General features: G+C 36.2%; 2 protein-coding genes across 2 annotated transcripts in view; one reads left to right on the forward strand and one right to left on the reverse strand.

The window, feature by feature from the left end:
• The window catches only part of KRIT1 (KRIT1 ankyrin repeat containing), a 410476-nt gene that overhangs the window by 268906 nt on the left and 126259 nt on the right, over positions 1–15311 (reverse strand). The gene's annotated exons all lie outside the window — the stretch shown is intronic.
• Positions 1–15311, forward strand: part of AKAP9 (A-kinase anchoring protein 9) — a 113492-nt gene that overhangs the window by 7650 nt on the left and 90531 nt on the right. The window lies entirely within an intron of this gene.

The raw sequence follows: 15311 nt of genomic DNA on the forward strand, positions 1-15311 counted from the left end.
CATTTTATAACTGCCTTTCCTACAACCAGTGGAGAAAAGACTAAACAATTAATAAAAAATGTTCAGATTTCTTAGAATTCTTAGTTTCTTGGAAATATGGAATGAGTTGTCCTGCTTCTGTCCTCTTCTACAAAGGAGCTCCAGGAAGTCTTCACATGGCACAAATTCAACAGTTGTCGGCTAGGCAAAGGAATGTGAGACTCTAGATACCAAACACTACTTTTAGGGTAGTGAGGGAGTGATCAAATCTCAGTTGTAACAACACTGAGCTGTAGCATCATGGCAAAACAAAGAAGAGGTGTTAATTGGGCTGTGCTTCTAAATGTCAAAACGTGAAGAAATTTTAAAATTCTTGACAATGGGATATGATAAAGAGAATATATACCATTTTTGTGATATTTTTAGAGGAAAGCCTAGATTTGATGAAAACTGTACTGCCGTGGCAAAATTACAGCCTATCTCTAAAACTGTGATAGCAAGCAAGACCCAAGAAGATTGGTGGAGTTGAAAAGATGGAGTAGGGACTGAACGTGTTTCTGTGCAAATATTGATAAAATAGGTGTTCCCAAGAATAAGCAGAGTAAGTTGCATAACAGTTTATTCAAATCTGAGTTCAGTGGTAGGCTGTGATTTGATAGAAGAGGTTATCCCTTAATCCTGGCTTTGTTTGCTGACCTTTTAACTTATCATTAAACTCTTCTCTGTGAAGAAACCTCCAGTACCCAACCACAAAACAAGGGGAAAATATTTAAATATTTCTAAATCCATTTAGATTGTCTAAGGGTTTAACATAGAACCCGTATATTTGCATGTGCACCTATTTAAATAAATATTGAGAATGTATTTTTTCAATTAAAATGTATATAGGAGAAATGTCTTACAATAACAGGTAATGCTCAATAATGATAAGAAACTCCTGTCTTGGTCTGTTCAGTAGTATGCTGTGTTATCTAGCCTAGTTTGTTCTGTTAAAAGAAATAAGGGATGTCCTGATACAAGACTCCTTAAAGATGGATGTGTTAGATTTTCTTTATTATTTGTAATATATTTCAGGAATTCAATTTAGCTTTCTTAAAACAAAAAACCAAACCAACCAACCAACCAAAAACCCCACCAAAAACAAGACAAGTGCAGTTTTGTGAGCAGTATCAATGTCTTTGTGAGCTTGATTTTCTCGTGATGCAACAGCGTGTAAAAAGTGATAAAAGCCTGTCAAAATAGTACAAGCCTGTCAAGCATTACACACTGAGCATGAAATTCATGCAGTTGGTTCTTCCCTTATGTCTGCTTTGCTCCTCACAGAGCTGTCTCTCTCCCACAAGCTACAGTTTGTGGGCTTTATTCTCGTTCTGTCCATTCAGTGCCAGACGTGTCACATGGTGGGAATTAATGTAAAAGTCATATAAACAAGATGGGAAAATGGTGAAGCACAGCTGAGTTTGACATGTTCTAAAGTATTTGCAATTTACTAAAAAAGAGAAGAATCAAACCCAGAAACTTTTCTTAAAATGAAAAATGAAGTTTTGTTCAGTTTCTGTATGGAATTAAAGCACGGAGGTAACCAGAATGTATATGAATAATCACTTTAAAATGTATTGAAATTCTCCAGAATTTCTGCTTTTGAAAGCTCAACACAATGTTCCTGAAAAGATTGCATTGACAACTGAATGGAAGTCATCACATCACTTGTATTTATTAACAAGGAATGACTATGAGTTCCTGCTTAGCGTGAACTGTAGTTAAACAATTGGTGTGTGTCTGAAAAGCTGATTGTTTTGTTGCCAAAGATGTAGCTGCTCAGGTTCTGTGCCAGTTGGCGCTTGTCAAGTTGAAAAAATTTATAATCTTGTGTTGGTTATTAATAAAGTCTTATTTATACATAGTCTGTTCATTCTAGAGATGCCTCTTTCTTTCAGACTTCTTGGTAAATGAGAAATGAGATGCAAACACAACTCTTGAGATCTTTACATGTCCTTTACATGTCCTCTCTACGTGTTGGGTTTTACTTGTCTCAGTTTTTGATCTTTAAATATCTCTGTCGTAGCTACATTTTTTACTTAAGAGGACACTGTGGAGAGGAAACATGTAGATGTATTGTGCATAAATGCAACTAAATCGTTTCCTCTTAGGATGAAAAAGTTAAATTTACATGAATCAGGATAATGTAAACATGGAGACATAAAGTAAATATAGTTTTTAATAAAAGCTTTTAAATAGGGACATAGTACATAGACACTTAAAGTAAATCAATAGTTTATGCTTTTTCTAACATCCAAAAATTCTTTTGTCAGCTCTTCTCAGCCAATATCTAATAAACTCTTCTTCCTCATTTTGTATAATGACTAAATGATACAATGCAGGAGGAAGGAAAAATATGCATTGTTGGGCTGTGCAGGAGTTCTGCTGATCAGGAAAAATATGCAGTGGGCTGCAGCTCCTTTCTTGAAGCATGAGCACAAACGACAAATGATTCTGTGATTCAAGTTTTCTTGCATTAGCTACCTAGAGAAGTCTGGATATCTTTTCAGTCTTTTTATCTTTTCAGATACAGATTCTCTCCATGCAGTTCTTTATGTGTTGCAGTACGGTTGCATCTTTAAAGCCCTGTGTTCTAGAAATGACAGTTTTTTTAAGTTAACTGACTAGAATTTGCAGTTGACTATTTGCAGTGTGTTGTGGAAGCAGTATTGATTGATTAGGATCCCACAGGATGTAGTAGTTGCCTGACTGCAATTTTATGTAGATGTGTCAGGATTTTTGTTGTAGAATTCTAATCAGTGTTCATAATTTTTGAGAAACAGTTAATCATCCCCAACCTTGGCCCCCTGGAAGCCACATTGATGTTTGATAATACACTGTGACCATGGCTGCAGTTGTCCTGCAGTTATTGGTAAGACTGCATAAAAGACTGGCAAAGACTGCTCTTTAAATGAAACAGGCTTCTTTGAATTAATTGTCAACATTAAGGTCCTTGGAGATCTGCACAACTGTTAATAGGAGACCCCCTTTAGGTAACTAGGGCTGATCTGACAGAACTTGCTGAAAGTGTGAAAGATTTTTGACCTTGTGACATCATCTTATAAGCAAACTAAAGACTTGTTTAAGGTACAATCGTCATTCCATGTTACAAATGAATAGAAAATTAGACTTAGTGTTATTTGTTTTAGTGGCTTACTCTTAAAGTAGGTGGTCATTCAGTCTTCCACAAAGCCTGTGTCACTCAGTATTTACATTATTAGGAGTGGAAAGAATGTGTGGTTATATGTAGACAGTCCTAAACTGAGGTGGGTGGCAAACATGGTGAAGAGGCTTAAGCTTCAAAATAATCTGGTGCAAAAGGACATGGAACAACAATACTCAAGGCTTTTTTTGCCTCTTTGTGTTAAGGACTGTCCTTGTGCTTTCCAGGTCCCTGAATTTAATGACATAATTGGAGGGCTGAAGTATTATCCACTGTACAGGTCAAACTTGGGGACCACTTCAGCAATTTCAATACATAAACATTTATGGGACTGAGTACAGTGTGTTCCAGCATCCCGCAGAAGCGGGGTGCTATCATTACAAGGCTATTTCCTTGCTCATCTTTGAAAGGTCGTTGCCTTCAGAGATTTCAAATGAAGCAGGGGGAAAAAAGCAAACATCAGCTCCATCTTCGAGGCAGGTGAGGAGTATCAGGATCTATAGGCAGGTCAGCCTGGCTGTGGCATCTGGGAAAATGATGGAGCAGATCTTCCTGAAACCAACGTTCAGGCACGGGAAGGCCAAGAATATGATTGGAGTTTATCAAGGGCAGGTTAACTGTCCTCTGTGGTAAATGGTGGATGTTGTTTACCTTGACTTTAGGAAGGCATTTGATGTAACCTCTTAGAGGCCGTTTGCACAAACTGGAAATAGGTGTCTTGGATAGATGGTCTGCAAGGTGGGCAGAAAATTAGCTGGACTGCTCTGCTCAGATTGCTGAAGCAGTCCAGCTGGTGCTAAGTAGTGTTCTGCACGTGTACAGTTGGATATTCTGTAAGTGACCTGCAGAACTGGAGTGTGCCTTCTGCATGCTCATGGATGATAACACCTTAGGGAGAGGTTAATGAATTGGGGCATAGGGCCTCTTATCAGAGACACTATGAAAGAACAGGCTGGCAGAAAACTTAGAAAGTCTTAGCAGCATGAAAGATGGTAGAGGAAAGTTCACACCAAATTTTAGAATATTTTTTGTTCTCATGTCTTCTTTAAGCCAAATTGTGCTTTTCTTATGTGGTCAGCTTGGGTATGTAATATTCCTGGGTTTTATCTGAAACAAGATAAGAATAACATGAGGAACAGAATTATGTTGTTTGATAGCATCATAGCTGTTATCCTGGACAATAATGGGCTGATGTGATCAATTACTGATTGAGAAGGGGAACTAGAATCCAACAGAGCTCTGTTTTATCTTTTTCCTGCTCCTCCACATGTAGTTGTTTCATTGCAGCATATATTGGGGTGGTGGGAGAATGGAGGAAATAGTTAAATACAAATTTATTCTTCCCAAGCAACTACAATAAGGCAATCCTTTTTGTTGGGAGAATTTCATTCAAGTACTCGATTTCACAGTGACAGATTAGACATGATACACAGCTAATTTTAAAAAATGCAAATAAATAGGCATGTGCTCAGCAATTCAGTACTGTACTATATCCTAAGGAGCTGGGTTAATCTGTGCAATGAAAGGATTATATACAAACTGCATTTTTGTGATCTAATGCTGTAAGATGACTAGCAATCAAGAGAATTTATTATACTGTTTCACTCTTTCCATGCTCCCTAAAATAATTCTGTACTTTTAGGTGTTATCTTCATTGACTTAGCTTGGGGAAGAGCACCTCTTCAATTTGGACCATAATGTCCATGTAACTAGTTGTATGAGGAAAATGAATTTCAAGTGTTTTACTAGGGACCCACTTGAAGTGATGTACAGAATGCTATAAAACAAGTGGAAGTGAATTTATTCTGGTGATTTTTCTTCAGTTGAAAACATACAGATTTTGCTTATAGTTATTTCTTACATAAATGCATGTAAGCAAAAACATGTCTGGTAATGCTCAAAAGCAAATATAGTGTAAGTAATTTGTATTTAGGATACTGTTATTAGAAACATGAGAATCATTACTTTCATTCTTGAAGCTTTTTATTTTCTGGTTTCATAGTTTTAATGTTAATAGTTCAATCTTTATTAAAATGAGAAAGTCAACCATAAATTTTAAACACGCAGGACAATTCATAAGCGGAATAAAGTATCTGTGTTACATATAAACTTGCAGGTTGCCAGTAATTTGATTGACAAGCACTGTGAGGAGTTACTGGCAACTGTTGCTTCTGCATACTTTTGTATTTTTAGAGTTGCCTTCTAATTGGCAGGCACAGATGGCCATAGGCTCTGATTTTTGTGTGTTTCCAAATTAAATAAAACATTTATATAGTATTTTAAATTTCATTGTCTCAATATCTTCTGTTAATTACTCTGTAAGGGTTTTGATATTAATGAGGAAATTAGAATGTGGGATTTTTAGAACTAATAGGAATAACATTTGTTCTTATTAAGCAGTCAGTGTTATTTTGTGGTAGAAGAAGTTGTTTAAAGTTTTCTTGAACAAATCATTAAGATTTGACACCTTTATCTTGCTGATAATAAAGAATGTTCTTCCACAAAGGCAGAGTAAGTTGTTTCAGTGGTATTAAAGTCAAAAGGTCATAAAGTATTTAGGACTGCTTTTACCTAGAGTTTAAAATGCTTTTAGAGAAATCCTGTGAACTTCTGTTTGAAATATCACGCTTGTTCTGCCTGTCTGTGAAGTTCAGTGTGGTACATGCCTTTTTTCCTCACTCAGATTCCACTTAAAAATGAGGGCCAAAGTCTGTATTCTAGGTGATAAATTGCAGTTATGTGTGTTTAATACAAAGAAAATGATAAGTGAGGAGAAAAATTAGCCACAGTAGGAGACATGAAAATAATTTCTTTTTTTGCCAGAACCAGACTTGCCTCTTTCCATCTATAAATACCAAAATTTACATTGGAATTTAGCCTTGTTTTGGGCACAAAGGAAAGGTAGACTCACTTTTTCACTGTCTGAGGAATATTTTCCTAAGGTTATGTTTTGGGAAGAAGGGCAGCATTGCCCTTTTTATGTTTTGGGGAAGAAGACAGTACAGAAAATTAAAGAACAAGGCAACTAAACACCTGACTGCTTCTAGTATTTAATGACACTGTTTCATTGCTTTTTAGGCTGTACCTATTCTGAAAGACATTTCTTTTGACTTGAGTATTTTTTAAAACCTAAATATAGGGGAATTAACATGCTTAATGCTGAACCGTGTTACTGTATTGCAGTTATTTTCTTAAAATAGTTATCCTGTATGAACTCCAAGGGATTAATTAAAGGTGTCTCCAGCTGTTGATTTAACTATATTTAGTCAAACAGCTGATACATATATATACTTGTTAGAGAACAGGTGTTAAACCAGTTGCTTGAAGAAGAAATAAATTGAAGTTACTAGATAAGCAGTGCTCAGATTGTTAGTAAATTTATTTTGGGGATACATACTGGTGTATGTCTGATGACTCTGCTGCTTTCTGGAAAATAAAATTCTGAACAGATTAATGTTTTAATGTTTGTATTTAGCCCTTAAGTTGCTGCTATGCTGTAAAATAAATGTTTGAGGTTTATTTTTTTTTATCAGCCTGACTGAGCTCTCTATCTGTGAAAGCCTATTACTTCTTTTTGTATTTCTTGTGGTCTGTGGCATATTCATCTTTATGGTTTATTTAAATATTTAATTGTGAACAGTTCATGAAGTATAGTTCTGCAGGTAGGAATGAGAAAAATTGATCCTATTTGTAACTCACTGGACTTCACTGAGTCTGTAGAAATCAACTGCAGTAAATGTAAAGCCTAACCCTACAATTTTGTTGAATCAAACACAATATTGAAAGAAAAAGCAGATAAAAAATTGCAACCTAGTACATAGTTTTAGTGCTGAAGTGCTTTTTGCCTTCTGTTCAGGAGGGCAGTATCTGCCTTTTACTTTCAGAAGATAACTTGTTTCACAAGACTGAATTAATCAAGAATTGACTGGAAGAAAAGTACTTGAAATCTTAAACATATTTCTAACTGTAAAACCTTACAAAAATGTCAATGCAAAAACTTCCTAAGGAGTTCACCTTTATGAAATATTGTACTAATTATGGCTTTTGTCTAATGATTTTTCTGTCAGTTGTGTTTTGTAGGTAATTTTTAATCTGTCCCAAGGCTTTAAGATGTGATTTCTTTTGCAAGTTCCAGGCATTTTGATTGTTTGTTAGTTGTTTGCTTTTGTTTTACCTGTATCTTCATCTGATCAGATTTAGTGAGCACAAGCTTTGTCTTGATTGCTCTGTATGCCCTAGGCGAGTAGAAATACACAGCGATCGACCTTCCATTTGGTTGGCATCATGTATCACGTGTACCCTACCAATTTCTGTCTACTACATGCCACCAGTGGCTTAGTTTTATTAGTTATTCTTAAGTTTTAACACTTAACACTTCATGTAATATCTGACAACTTGGACTTTTGGCAACTTAAGATGAAGGGGTATCATGTTGTTACCCATCAGGACTGTGATAGGTAAGGTTTGTGTCTCCTTTTGGAGCTCAAAAATTTTATTTATTATTCTGTCTGTCATAGACTCTATCACTTACTTTTCAGCTTTTAAGTGTTACTAAGATATGATCATTTGATAGCTTGACTTAAAACACCGGAGATCAAATTGTCTGTGCACTTCCTAAAGCCTGTCTTCTGTTTGTGTCAGCAAAACATATCACATCCTGTGCTTGCATTCATAGGAAACTGATACTAAAATCATAGTGTCAGTTTAAAACATACACCTTTAAAACAGCAGCTGTTTCAGTTAATAGAATCTCATCTACATTTACATCTTCTTTAGGGTCCTGCACTTCCGTGAGCTTACTGTTCCTGAATGGATACCACAGCTGAAGTTACCCATAGCATTATGTGGATACCAAAACACCCCAGAAAAGTGCCTGAAGATAAATACTGATACTTTTGTTTGTAAAGGATGGTGGGATAACATGTTCATACAGTCCAATGAACAGTACTGTAACTGTATGAAAAATAATAAATGCTTTCAGAGTATCTAAATCTAATATTGAGATGAGTTTTTAAGAGTGAATTAATATACAAATGAATGAATTTATTTTAAAATTAGTTTTTAAGAAGGAATTAATATACAAACTCATCTTCTGGGTGCCGATTTTCAAAATACTTTTGTGAAATGTGAAGGATAACACGGCAAAGCAGTGAAGTTTTCTAGTTCAAGAATTAGTAGAAAACATCATATGAAAAACTCACAGTTTAGCAAAGCAGTAAAACCTTTCTTCCCTCATTCTTTTATAAAAGTTAAAATTAATTCTACCATTTATATCACCATTATTAAAATTTATTTGACAACACTTTAGCTCTGGCCTGAAATTTACTTGCTATGGCAAGTTGGATTATTTTAGAAAAGCTTAGGGAGTAGAGGAAGAAACATTTTTCTTTAACATGTTTGTTAACATTGTGATCAGTCCTCCTCCTTCCCCACCTCCCCTCAAAAGTTGTTTCAAATGTTTTAGGACACTGAAGACTTGTCTTTGTCTCTGTGCCATTTGGGTTTTTTTTAGCCTAGCTGAAGAATATTTCAATATCCAGTTTTTAATTAAAGTTGGCGTTGTTCCACCAAGTTTCTGTTCAAGAGTCTGTTTCTGTAGGTGCATAAGTCTTTTGCCTTCCCATTGTTACCAAGCCTCTGAAACTTGGCAGAAGTGACTTATAGGGCCTTTTGAGACAGCATCCAACTGGTGATCCTCCTCGCTTAATGCAGAATAAATGAGGCTTGGTTTTATGTCAGCACCTTTAGTCTCAATGGCCAAAGACTTCCTAATGTTTTAGGCTTCAAGTATGGATGATCTGTGTTTTTTGTAGAAAGCAACATGAAACAAGCTTCTGCTGCCCTCTCATTTTTGTCACTAACAGCTTGTCCCAGTCCGGTTATTTTCTCTTTGTATTGGGGATATTTGATTATTTTTTTCACCCTCAATATCATCAGAGAGGCAGCATTCAATATGAGAAGAGTAAAATTAAAAAGTAGATATAATCCGTATATAAACCATTTAGGTAGAAGCAGTTTTGTTAAAGACCAGTTGAGCAATTTTTTAGAAGTTATTTTGAGGCATTGCTTTTCTTGAACTGGTCCAGCACTGAAATGTGCTTGGTGTCCTTGCGTCAGTCAATTGTAACCTGACTTAGGGTGAATTTTCATACACTTAACTTCCATTCTGTGTCTGGAAAATAACCCAGCTGTAATGAACTTAGCTGGTGCTAGATCTGTTCTTATTTAAACTCTTGGGACGGGGAAGAGCAGACCAGATCAGAACCACACTAATTCTGAGGCTTTCCAGCTCACAGTGCCATCTGGCGGGGTTCATTCCAGTTCAGCGCCCTTGGTAATTAGTGCTGCCAACAGTACTCTTAACTTGATAAAGACTGGCTAAAAAGAATTGCCTGAGGTGCTGTTCCTTTCATTATCCTGTGTTGTCCTTCAAGGTACCATAGCTATAATTGTAAATTCTGATGATCCCATTGGTCAGAGGGCTCCAAAGGAATGGCTGTCTCTAAAGCTGAAGGACTCTCAGGCTTTTATTTAGGAAGAGACTATAGGATTTCTTATTTGGAAATTTTTATATTCTTATTATCATCAACTAATACTCATGGGCCACCTTATTTTCTACAAGGGGAGATGTTCTAAGGTGGTGTTCAAGCTATTTGGGAAAATCTGGCTGTGAGTGCAAAATAAAAATCAGTAGATTGGAAATACCTCATTCCTGGGTGATTATTTCTTGTTCATTCAGCCTAATATTTCCCATTTAGTAAATTCAGCATCTGTTGAATGGAACAAATAACCTAAAGCTCTGTTTGGCTCAACAGATAAGCAGATTGAAACTTGCAAAGAACATTAATTCTTTACTTACAGTTTGGATTTTCAGCTATGTGACATAATATGTTTAAAGTATTTGCAGTTTGCTTGCTCATTTATCTTCTTTTTGTGGGTTTTTATCTCAGGATTTGAAAAGAGTTGTGATAGTCAATTTGTTGTTTACCAGAATAAAATCAGTAGAGTGCACTAGGAAGACGTCTGTTTATTCTCTTTGTTGGCAATTTTTCATTCATCTTACTTTCAGTGATCCTTTGCTTAGTATAGAAATCAGGAACTTAGAAGAAGCAGATACTATAAACTTACCTACATTTCAGGAGTTAGTGCTTTGCCAAGACAACCCTCAGTGCTTAGACCTTCTGAGAATATGACAAAAGTGACAAAGTGCCACTTTATTCTCTAATGCCGGTTAACTGTTCAACATCTCTTTACGGGACAGACTAGCTGGTGCAAAACTTGATAGCCTAACAGCAGATGAGTTCTAAACAGCTCAGGTGAGATTTACTGCCTAAATCTCAGTGTTGCTGTCTCCTAGGCTCTCTTCCTTATCACCCTTTGAGGGCCTCTTATCTGCTGCTGTGAAACATAAAAATGTTTCTGCATATTGGAACCATAAAACCAGGTCATGGGTGAGAGAGAGATTGTGGCAGGTATTTTTTCAGTTATCCAGGGTGAGGTGGGATGTATAGGCTTAAACCATAGCAAATGTCCAACTTCTAAACCATGTCAGAATTTCAAATTCAGGTTGGCCTTTTTAGTTTGTCACTATTGGCATGCAAGACACCCCAGTCAAGAATTCTTGGGACATATATGTGCTTAATATATGATCAAAACAAATCCCACCTCAGGGCTCTACTTCTTGTTCTTTTTGTGTTGCTATTCTGTGGGAATAATTACTTACCTGTGGTCAAAGGGAGTAGGCACTTGACCTATCATTACTAGGGCAGGTGATTCTTAAATTAGTCCTTCACCTTTTAAGACAAGGTGGCAGTCTGTCTCAGTCTACATATTTTGGTCTCAGTCTATATATTTTGGTCTCAGTCTACATATTTTGGTTTCACTTTCACTCTCAGTAATCCTTCAGAATTTATACCGTAGCATCATTCAGTGATGGGAGATTAGGAGCAGTATAATTAGAAAAGCCTGAGCCTTTTCTATCACAGGGCTGGTTATGATCTATCATGAGTTTCATATGTGCTTGCAGCCAGAGTCTGTCTGGGTCTGGGATGTATCGTAGTTACCACTTACACAACACAGTTTGCCACAGTTCATGTTATACATGTAGGTGCATCTTAAAGTGGATTTTGTAGTATTTGCTCTTATATGCAGAGTAAATATACCTTTCTGAGGCAAAATTGTACATTTTGTGTTGGTGAAAAGTTTCAAGCAACACCTGACAAAAAATTCTATTTCACTTCTGCTTACCCTTATTATGCTCAGTTGCAGATACTGTTCCTGTGGAGACTTTCAATCTGCTAAATCAAAAGTTTAAAATATGCTTTCTAAACTTAAATAAAACATTTGTATTGAAGCACTGAAGGCAGGACTTGTTTGTTAGGCTTATTGGGCTTTTTCTGTATTGTGAGGCAGTCTCAAATAACAAATGGTATTATTTTTATCAAATTCCGTTCTACAAGACAGGACCGAATGGGGGCTTTTCAGTCATACCATAAGTATTTAATCACCAAACTGATGTTTTAGTCATTTACAGTGGTAGGCATTGAGAGTCATTTTAAAGTGTAATGGTTTCTATTCACTGCTGCTAGGGCAAGCTGCTCGCTCTGGGGTAGCTTGGCAGGTTAACTCTCTGGTCCTCTTCACCCCTGCCAGTCCCCAGCTATTACTGTGATGTGGGATAATTCCATCCCAGGTGCAGGACGTGAGGTTTATTTTTATTAACTCACATGCAGTTCTTGTTGACTTTGGCTTCCAGCACGTTGAGGTCTCACTATATGGTGGTTCTTCCTTCTGCTCTATATGGCTTTCTACCAGTGTGTTGTGATCCATGAACTTGCTTAAGATGTATTCAAATTTATCATCCAGATTATCCATAAAGAATATTACAGGGCTGTCAATTTGTCTTTCAGCCACGAACTACTGTTTTTAGCTAGAGACCAGAAGATTCAGAAGTCCTTGTCTTCTTATATTGGATGAGTGATCTAAGTATGACCCGGTCTGGTACAGAACATTTCTCATTGGACACCAGACTGTTTGAGGACTTCTGACAAAGAATAAGTCTGTGTTGTGAGAACATGTTAATCTGAAGCTTAAGCAGTGTCTGGAACATCTTTTGAAGTTACAGTAGTTGAGAAATGCAAAATCATGATATAGATATCTGTTCATGCTCTTTTTGTACTGTATAAAAATAAAAAAGTGCAATTACTTGCTTGTAGCAGCTTGTCTGAGGTTCCTTTTTGTTGTCAGTCAGTAAATTTGTGACACATTCTTTTATATTTTTTCCTAAATGAATATAAAAAAAGAAATAGGGATTTTGTATTCAAGAGAAGCTGTGAGGGATGAACAGACCCTGCTTTTTCTGTAAGAAGTGCCTGCATAGCACTGAATTGGAGATGAGTTTGGTTTTAGAAAGTTGAAGTTTGAGTCTAATAATGTTTGTGTACAGGTACATGAAGTGTGACTGTACAGCTATACAGGATGTGCTATAGCTATGAATTTCTTCATAATTAGAAGGGTTTTTTAAACAGCAACTACAGCACATATGTTTTATATTATTTCCTAACATCCTTCTTTGGAAGCAGTGAACACGTTCAATTTCTGTTAACTGGAATACCTCTGAAAATGAGGCTACTCAGATCTATTATATTAGCTGAGAATGTTAAAGAATAACAAGCCTTCATAAAGCAGCATCCAGTTTTAAATGGTGCTTAATGTGTTTCTGTTCTAAAAAGTCTTTTAAGCATGTGAACTAAAAATACAGCTATTGATGCTTTACAGATGTAGCTTCATTGATTTTCACGGATTTTTTCAGTATTGTCTTCTACTGGTATATAGGGAGTGATTTAATGTTACAGCTTTTGTTCAGACTTTTTTTAAGTGCTTAGGAGATTAAGCTTTGCATTCTGTTGGAGCCAAGTTTTATTTTACTATGGACCTTTACTTTAGAAATAGTTCAGTCAGGCCATATTTGAAGCTAATCAATGGACAGTGTAACCCAAGAATCCTGACTGCTGGTGCAAATGCCAAAGGTCAGAATCTGCTGAAGGTAGCTGAATAAATAAATTGTGCTGCTGACATGATTTACACAAGTAATCGTCTCCATTCTGCAAGTTAGTTCCCTTCTGTCTCAAGAGTATTTAGTTCTTAGTAGCGATTGATTCTTCTCTGCATTTCTGACTTTGTGCCAGTTGGAGAATACTGGTGTTTATAAGTGAAGATAATGTTGTATCAGGGGATTGGTGATCTTGGTGCTGTCTGTGATGTGGGAATCAGTGCTAGTATGTTGGTCTGGAATTCATGAGTAGGAAGTTATAACTAGAACTAGATAAATGCATGTATCATCTATATACCTAAGTTATTCTACTCAATTCTTCTTTTACTGTGGAAAGTAAAAGAAAAGTATATTATTTTGAAAAGTATACCCATTATCAGTCTGCATGCTGCTCTGTTGTAGTCTGGTGACTCTCAGTGTTTTTCTGTTTATGAGGCAACATCTTGTGACAGAACTTAGTGCTAATACCCATTTCCCATTGTTCAAACTGATGGAAAGCTGAGTAGCTGTTGTAAATGGCACTTCTGAAAATCTGGAAATAAGCAAGTAATTCTTCCTGCACAATTTTATTGTCCTTTTTTTATGCATTGAAAGGAAATAAACATATTTTCATTCTTATTTCATTTTACGCTGGATATTTGAAAGAAATATTTCAGACAGTAGTTTCTTTTTTCTAAATGCTATGAAGTGAACATGCCCGTTTCCAAGGGTATTGTTTTTTTGCCCAAAAGCAGAACTTGAAAAAACCTGTGAGCTGGGAATTGCAAGTTGTTAGTTTATTTAGTTGCAAAAGCTGTGAGTCAAGGAGCAAAATCGATTGTTCTTCACTACTGAAAAATACAGATAAAATTTTTAACAGGATTCGGTACTGCTTGCTGGGTCTAAGCAAGGTCTTACCAGCATCATGGGAGAAGCTGGAGGCAATGTCTTGACAGGTGGGTGAATAGTGTTAAAAATGCTCTGGATTGGTTTTCATATGTGCTAAAAACGTGTTGTTAAGTGGATCCTGGCAGACTGTGTTCCCGATGCTTTCCCAGGGTAATGTGCTCGCTCTCTATTGTTCTCAGAGGCATGTCAATGCAGAGAGCCTGTTCTGAATGTCCTTCAGCTTCTGTTTCTTTGCATCCTTCCTCCTCCATGAGTACCTTCTGTGTTTACATACTTGGCTCTTGCTTGCAATTTTTGTAACTCAGCAGAGACTTGACATTGAATTGTTTCAAAACTGCAGGTTCAGAACTGATGGAAGCATTGAGTTCTCCACAGGCTTAGTTGTGGCATAATTAAGCTGGTGTGCCTGGAAGACAGGCTAAGACATTGTATCAGTGTGTATTGGTTTCACATTTTGTTCACACCAGAAAAGTCTATTTTTCTAGAAATACAAAATCTGGAAGTATTTTTCTTTTTAATTGAAAATTTTAATTCTAAAGAATTTGTTTCCTTTGGCTCCCATGACTGCTGGTGTACTTTTCTCTGCTCATCATTGGAACAATGATAGATCTTCAACTGTAGTTCATGAGAAAGAATTTGGTATCTGAAACTCCCCTGTTTTGATGTGAGCATCACAGAATGTGTTTAGTCAGGAGTAGGTTTTTGCTGTTCCACTTCTCTTATTTCCAGCTTTTAAAATTTGATTAAAAATATGAATTTAAAGTTATGTTGCATTAGTAGCCAGACAGTTCTGTTTGTACCTGAATGTGTGGGGTTAAAAGTGCTCTTATTTGTGCATGCATCTATCACTATTAGTGCAGATATTTCCAAAGTCCTAGATCCTCATACGGAATTTGTCAGTTGAGAACTTGTGTAATACAAAAATGTAACATTTTCATTTTCACATGTGTTTAGCTTTCATATGTGCTTATCTTCATCAGGATTTAAAAAGAAAAAAAAAATAGGATTTGCTTATAACTGCCATGGTAGATTTTAATATGTTAATTCTGAAGAAGTGGAAGTTGACAACTAAATTTTGAAGGAAGAGAAATCTGGTATGCCCAGATGCTTCAGTTAAAATATGCAAAATACTTGAGAAGAGACAAGGAGTAAGTAATTTGTCCTTGAGCTACATGTCTAATTTTGTAGACA

The sequence above is a fragment of the Sylvia atricapilla genome, chromosome 1 (genome assembly GCF_009819655.1).
Source record: "Sylvia atricapilla isolate bSylAtr1 chromosome 1, bSylAtr1.pri, whole genome shotgun sequence".
Lineage (NCBI taxonomy): Eukaryota > Metazoa > Chordata > Aves > Passeriformes > Sylviidae > Sylvia > Sylvia atricapilla.